General features: G+C 32.1%; 1 non-coding gene across 1 annotated transcript; it reads right to left on the minus strand.

Moving 5' to 3' along the window:
* Positions 1–6,455: 6,455 nt before the first annotated feature.
* On the minus strand, positions 6,456–6,528 carry Trnar-ucu (transfer RNA arginine (anticodon UCU)). The gene has a single exon. It is a non-coding gene; the product is annotated as a tRNA-Arg (tRNA).
* Between the last annotated feature and the right edge of the window lie 1,865 nt (positions 6,529–8,393).

An 8,393-nucleotide genomic window follows, 5' to 3' on the forward strand; every position in this document is an offset into this window, starting at 1 on the left:
TCAGTTATTTTAAACTAATACTATTTAATATATTATGTTAATGATAAAACCGTTCTTCTATAAAACAGCCATCAATTGTATTAATTCACGAGAACATGGCTGGAAATAATACCAGAGAAAATTATTAAATTCTACATGTATGTGTTTTTAACATCATTAATTTCTTAGATACAAGGCCAACAGGAAATCCTAAAAATCCCGATGCAATTTTATAATTAGAAACATCCAGTTTAGAAAACATATTAATTTACTTTATAAAATATTTAATTCATGTTTATATCAACAAACTAGGAAACTCATGCAAGCAATATATGTTTAAAAACAAGCAAGTATTTTTCAAAGGCTGTAAAGAGTTATCAATATCAAAAGGATAACCGCTTGTCTTGGGTAAAATCCAATGTTTTGACTTTCTGGCTTCCGACTCATCAACCGTTTAAGACCCTCGAATTTTTCTCGGTGTTTAATTCCAGTAACCGTTTTAGCTTTCTTTGATACCTATTTTTGGAAAGACCTACCACATATTATCATTTGAAACGTAAAACGCAAATTCAACATTTTATTTAATTTGGCAATTACATTTTTTTTTTCAATTTAACTTACGCTATCATTAAAAAAAGAATTTCCTTTCAAATTACAAATTGTTTCCTTTAAGCCAAATTAAGGGCAGACATTTAATATCGCATATTTCATCAACTGGAGAAGAAATGAAATATAATATTTTCATTCACAAGGAATTTATTTTTTGAATTATCAAATATTTAAAAGAAAGGAATGTATATATAATAATATTCAAATTAATAATGAATATGCTCAAATAGTGAGTTAAAAAAGCATGCCATATCGTAAAACAACACAAAACACTAAAAATCGACAAAATAATATACCGGAGCAACAGATCTTTTTTATTTATAGTCTAAAAATAATACTAAAAGTTCGGAGGAACAGATCTTCTTTTGTAAACTCAAACGTATTCTAAAACTCGTACCAACAGATCGTCTTTATTTCTAAACTCAAAATCATACTGAACATCGGAGCAAAAGATCTTCATTAGTTGTAAAACGAGGAAACATATCTTCATTTTCTATAAACTAAAATTTATACTAAAAATCGGAGCAACAGATATTGATTCTTTTTCGAGAATTTGCAACATCCATTTTTTTATACATGTTTGACACAACCACATAGCGTTAATGTAATGCATTTTTTTATAAAAAACATATGTAGGCTATTCACTGTATTCCGAACTATTTTATCAACACGATTATCACTATATTTACTGTATTTACTATTCTAAACATTTCTACTTTTTAAAGTTTCCTTTCCATGGTTTCGAAGATGTGTGCAAACACATTTCATGTTGCCGAACAATTGCTTAATCAAGATGTCTTCGATATTGCCAAACAATAGTTTGAAATGTCTTCGATCTTGCCAAACAATAGCTTAAATATATTCGATATTGCCAAACAATATCTTGAAATGTATTTAATGTTGCCAAACAATAGCTTGAAATATCTTCGATGTACCCAATCAATAGTTTGAAATATTGTCGATGTTGCCAAACAATAATTTTGAATGTCTTCGATGTTGCCAAACATTAGCTTGAAATGTCTTCGATGATGCTTGTTGCTCTTGGTGTTCCTATTTAGTTACCACCGCAATGCGTCCTTTCAAACTGCTCTTCTTTGCTTCCATGCCGACAAGGTAGTATTTGGTTGAACATCATCTATAAATAGACCAATTTAAATTTTACATGCAAGGCTTTGTTACTCTTTCAAATATATTTATGCACTATGCCGAAAATCTTAGACTTATACACAATACGTGAAAGGCTACGACACTATTCATTTATATATCATGCTGAATATCCTAACAAACTCAAAACGAAAACTACAATTACCAAAGTCATCGCATGTCCATTCACATTAAGCTAAAATTTAGAAAGTTTATCACATCTTTCATGAACATACTGTCCCTTATAAAATAACAGCATAAGTAAAACATTGACCAGAGTCATGCGGTATATAACAATACATCTTATATCAGAGTCCAAGACATAAAACACTGCCCTATAATTAGGTATCTCAAATTTCTTGCCCCTATGTTTACACCCGATCGACCCCTTGTAAGAATGCGACGCAATCTTTACGCCACTAAGGACCTCCGATGTGGGTATCGTAAAAATATATACATGCATTTGGAGAAACATAATCCTTTTTTATAGACATCTTGTGTTTTATTTTATTTAAAAGCATGTTTCTAAAGAGGTTGCAAAAGGCATATGTAGTTTTTGAGCAGTTTAGCATGTTCAGTGAGTTTGTATATGTGTAAAGTGAGTGAAAATATACCCAAATAGATAATTCCTAATTAACAAATCGTAAATAATAATAAAGGTAAAAGGATTTGCTATCTAAATTCATAACTTGTTGTGTCAACAGCAATCTACATAAATAAAAAAGGGTTGGCCCATACAAAGGTTATTTGGAATAATACGCATTGTTATGAGAATACCAAAGCCACCTCAACAACTGTGCAAAATAACGGACCGTTAATAGAGAAATTATCATAATGCGCATTATATTTGCAATAATTTCAAATTTATGGAAATATAAGTAAATGAAGCATTCTGGCCGGACCAGAATGTAATGCAATTTCCTCTTTGAAACAACAAGGTGAATGGCCAAACGGTGTTGCCTACAGATCCATGAACATCGCCACATTTCCATGACAATCTCGGTCAGGAAGTTCGAATCCATTACTTGAAAACTCATGCATACATTTGAATAGCTGTGGGTAACATATGCATTGAACATTTCTTTTCATGGAGCACCCACTTTATAACTTTAATGCATCGATGGCTATATATGTTTGTATTGAATTTAGAATTGAAAAAAAAAAACTTTATCAAAGACAGGTACAAAAATAAAATAAATCAACAGCTATATAATTATTCGAGATGATAGTACAAGCAATCTTATATACGATATGTATTTTATAGTTATTGTTTGTTTTTTTAAAAAGATAAACGATACTTTCATTACTGTTTGGTGCGGATGTAATTTTACTAGCCAGCGCGCCTGCGTGAACCGTGGAAAACACCAATAAATAAATCGAATAAATAAGAAATAGAACTCGCTTTCGGCGGATGCTTTCTAAATGCTTAATTCCGAGTTCGTGCCGTTTTCACATTGTCGGAGACATTAGCGTAAACACTAAAATAAGTTTGGGTCACGTAGGTATTGCCCTTTGTTCATGTTTCAGTGGCTACATAGTTATGTAATTTGTGCCACCGCATACCCTCGCCGTTTCCAAATAAATCATATTAAGAAAATAATAATAATGATTTTAACGTGATGTCCGCACATGTAATATAGACTCTTTTTAGTATGTGGCCGTACGGTCATGGTTCCGTCAAAACTAGTAAAAGATGTAAACAGATTTCGATCCATTACATTGGCGATAAAATCAGTTAGGGGTAAAATGAATCGTTTTTTAAATATATTTTTGAAAATTTACAAGGTTTCTTTTAGATTCTAAGTCTAAGAATTTCTAACAAAAGTAAATATTGCATTTACTGAAATCATGTAAAAAAATAATTGTTAGCTCTTCTTTATTATATTAAGGATGATGGCGGCCATCTTGGATTTTGATGGACAACTTTGGCAAAGTTGAGGAGGGTGCTGAGGTGTTTTTTTCTGAACCTGAACATGCATATGTATCATCTGGCAATGTTTCATAATTTTAACCCAAAGCTCAGAATTTGGTGGAATTTTGTCACGGTATAACCGGACTATAAACTTTTGTTCATGTTATGGATACTGAACGCGTCAATACTGAACGTGTTGGATCACTTGGTTCGATCACTAAATCTTAATCACATTCCAAAAACGTTTAATTTATTTTTATTATTTTTTATCAATCAGTACAATGCAATTATATAACCAACTGTTGCCATGAACGATCTATTAAAGAACTTAAATACTAAATAATATCCGTAACATGTTTTTAAGTACGCAAAGGTTCAATGTTTTAGATATATATAAATTTATAAACAAGTCCAGCGAGTTGCACAATTGGAAACAAGTGGAATAAGCCCAGCAGGCAGCACAACAACATAGTACAATTTTGTTAAACTACAAGATACACACAAAACGACACGCACAGTTTACATAAACATACACAAATCTTGCTGGCGCTACGGCCCAGGCCCCAATATCACGAATATACTTAAGTCAAATCTCAATCTCAACTCATTTCTAAACATTACAGTATGACATTATTAAAATTTACTAATGTTTTACTATTTTCTAAAGCACATTCTCACGTGCGTTATGTTGATTAACATGATTGCTCAATAATCTAACGAAACATCTACAACACAAAATGTACTTGAGTAAACTCCAAAATAATAAATTGGACTCAAGTACAATTTTTGCTCTCAATTTTTTCTGTAAAATATTGACCAAATATTTTTATCAACATATCCTAGAAATGTTTTCTTAATACTTTGACCAGGCCCCAATATCACGAAATACTCGAGTCAAATCTCAATCTCAGTCTCAACTCTTTTTATCAAATTACAGCACCATATGATTCAAACTTGTAAATGTTTTACCCTTTTAAAAATCGCATTCTCTCATTCATTTAATAAAAGAGTTGAGACTGAGATTGAGATTTGACTCGAGTGTTTTCGTGATATTGGGGCCTGGTCAAAGTATTAAGAAAACATTTCTAGGACTCTAAACTTTATTTAAGAATAGTACAATGTGGGTGGAAGAGTCAAATGATATTCATGAGCAAATTCGCATGCTCTCAAATGTCATTACAAATCAGACTTGATCTCCAAAGTCCTTTCTTGATATGATGTTAAATCTTGGCATGATGTTTAAGATATTATTATTATGTTGTTATACTAAGTACTCGGAGGAGTTCCATGACATATTCTTTGTCTTCCTCTATTACGCTCAATAGCAAAGCCATGATCATAAATCAGGGCCATACTCATGTCTCATGTTTGTTCTTGTGTCATGTTTACGTTACAACTTGCTTTCAATTGTAAACCAGCTCTGCATTCAGTTGTTAAAGGACATTTTACAATGAATTCTACAATCTGAATTCCCACGGTTTTGAATAATTGCTCGAGTGAGTGCGTAAAGTAATTGTTTTGTAAAACGTATTGATTAACAGGTTATTTATTAGTCTTTAAACCAATGGAATCTATCGGATTTGTCACGTGACAACGCTCTGATGATTTTGAAAAATCATGAAAGGTATCGATCACTTGTTAAAAATCTCGGCAAACGTACTCAATTATGGGTGATTTATTGGCATTTATGTATGTAACATAGCGTGCGCTGAACGTTGATGTAATTATGAACAGAAATGACTGAAATTAGATATCTTCTACAGAGAGCAAGAGTTTATTCGTTTAAGTGTCATATATGTTATATGTAATTGAAAACAAATGGAATGTTATGCTTGTTCAAAATGATAATCGAGCAGAAAATAATCATACCATGCTTGTTAAATAAATGATCATAAATGAAAATCTATTTCAGATTTATTACGATTTCAGAATTTCTGCTTCATTAATAAAACGTTGGCGATAAGATTTTGAAAATAGAATAAACAGTGTGTTCAGGAAGTGCACAAAAACGTATATACTGAAAAAAGAAGCAAGCAAATCAATCTGTATACAGTCCAAAATACACACTGAAATCGCAGCAATAAATAAGTAATGAATGCACGAAATTCCTTTGATTCCAGATACTTTTAAATGTATACTACTACTTATAACTCATCATTTTAGGTGACATTGACTTTCATTTAAAACACCCATATGGAAGTGTCATGAAATGCGAAATATAAAGCTATTTTACGATTGCAGAAAGCTTGAAAGGACAGCCAGTATGTATGGCATATAACCATTAATATAAATAAATTAAATAGATAACGTCTGAGCAATATTAATCATAAAGACATGTTAAAGTTTGAATATGAGGAAATAAATTATGTAAGTTCATTTTTAAAAATCTCCACTTTTGCAAATGAGTAATGTTGTCTATAATGGTACACCATAGTGACGACATAGCTAGTCCGCGCGCGCTTATTTTTACTTCCGATAAAAAGTAAACAATCAAGGTAGGATGCGAATGCAGATTTTCTACTTATATGGCGATTTTGAACAGGTTATAACAATTAGTTTTTCAAAGTCTTCTTGTTATTATGGTTGTTTCGTGAACATATAAATGCGCATATATATGACTATTGTATTTTACAAACAATGAACATCATTTTTTTTACAACGTCAGTTTTGATTTGTTGATAAATATAGTAGGGCTATTTGTGGATATCAATAATAAAACTATAGTGGCGTAAGTATATAGATAATCTATAATTATATAAATATGAGTGAAAAAAAACAATACCAGTTTATTTTGTGTTAAAAAAATATTTGCCATCCCCGGCGGGATTCGAACCCGCGACCTCTGGATTAGAAGTCCAGCGCGCTATCCACTGCGCTACGGGGACTGCAAATTGATTAAAAAAGCTACCCTTGTTGTATGCAAGTATTATAGTACATTAATTTTAGCGATTGTTTTATATAATTTTGATTGCGTAAATTATCAGTATCATAGATTATCTAAACATCCATCATCATTTTAAATACCACTACGGACAATTATGGTGGCTGATTTCTACCATTTCGTTTTTCGCAGCGAAAAGTGCCGTGCGAAAATGCGCAAAGTTTCGAGGCGAAAATGTGACCATGCAAATATGCGTCAGATACTGGTGCCGAAAATGTGCCAAATGACGGGGAAAACAATCGAAAAGGTGAAACTGCGGAAAGAAGTGGGATGCCATTTCGCGCTAATGCACCAGTCAGTTGTAACCACGCCCCCCCCCCCCCCAGGTCCGGGGACTAGCGGGGACTTTGACTTTCGGTCCAGCCAAGCCCAGGCAAAGTCCTCGTCCTGCGGGGACGAACTGCTGGTAAATCCCCCGCCAAATGCTCCCGCACCCCAGGGACCCTAGGTATAGCACATTCCCCGCTATACTTGGCGCATAGACAAAATCACCGCACCCACCCGGCACTGCGGGGCCACCTGGAAGGTAAAAACACGGCCCATTTCCCCGGCTATCCCCGGTACACCCCCGGGCCTATGGGGACCGTGGTTACAATTGACTGGTGCATTGTTCTGTTTTTCTACAATTCTTCTTTCAGAAAAAAGTCCATGCATAGCAACAAAATCTAGTCTGTATCTTTATTTCCATCTGACCAGTAGTCAAAACTCAACATAAATTGCTAAACTATGTTGTCAATATGAAAAAGTTATGCATGTATGATGAAGTATAGATTGTAAAACTATGGAAATAGCTCGATTGTTTTCGGACACAAGAAGCAGCCTTCTTTGGGGAACAAGGGATCACGAGAACCATTGCATTAGCAAATAGCCTTTTAAGCGGTCCACCGGAGTCTGGTATTGAAATTTAAGAACATATTTGTGGCATTTTTGTAATATATATATATTAAGGTATATAAAAACAATATATTTATGTGTAGTTTAAATATAGTATTTGTTTATTAACATTAACATTAAAATATAAGTGCATATTTGACGATGTTTTTCATAAAAAAGTATATATATTAATGAACATAGAAATAAAATATTTAAATGTTATTTTTAAATGACCAAATATAATGGAAATTTTACTGTTTATCAAAGACCTTGGTTTTAATAAATTTACAGCTATTTATGTTTGAATTATTTGGATTTGTATGTGTTTTTTTACGATAATTATATTATTGCTAAATGTATTTATAATTAGAATAAAAATTATAATTAATATTATCATTTTTATTATAATTTCTTCTTCTTCTTCATCTTCATCTTATTTTTTTTTTGATTTATTATTATTATTTATTATTATTATTATTATTATTATTATTATTATTATTAAAGTTGTTGTTGTTGTTGTTGAAAATTATGCTGATGGGAAGTGATTTTTTTTTCTCTGCCTACTCAAACTGGAGGCCATATCTGAATTGAACAAAGGACGAGAACACGTGTTATTCATATTTTAGTAAACTCAGATAAAATAAGTACAGACTGATAGAAAAGCAATTATATTTTTGTCAGAAATATCATCGCTATGTCATTTAAAGATTCACTCTCACAGATTTAAAGTTTTGACAACTTTTTTATTTTTTTGTCTTGGAAAGAACAGATTTTTGCGTTAATATTTGCAAACCAGTGATAAAAGATTGCTGACAGAAGATCAGATCGCAGATTTTCATATTTCCGTTCGAAAATTAATGTTTTATGGCTTAAACCGTTACTAAACGTTATGGCTTAAACCGTTACTAAACGTTAAACAACAATGCTTAAAACATC

Source organism: Mya arenaria, chromosome 4 (assembly GCF_026914265.1).
Source record: "Mya arenaria isolate MELC-2E11 chromosome 4, ASM2691426v1".
In the NCBI taxonomy this organism is placed as follows: Eukaryota; Metazoa; Mollusca; class Bivalvia; order Myida; family Myidae; genus Mya; species Mya arenaria.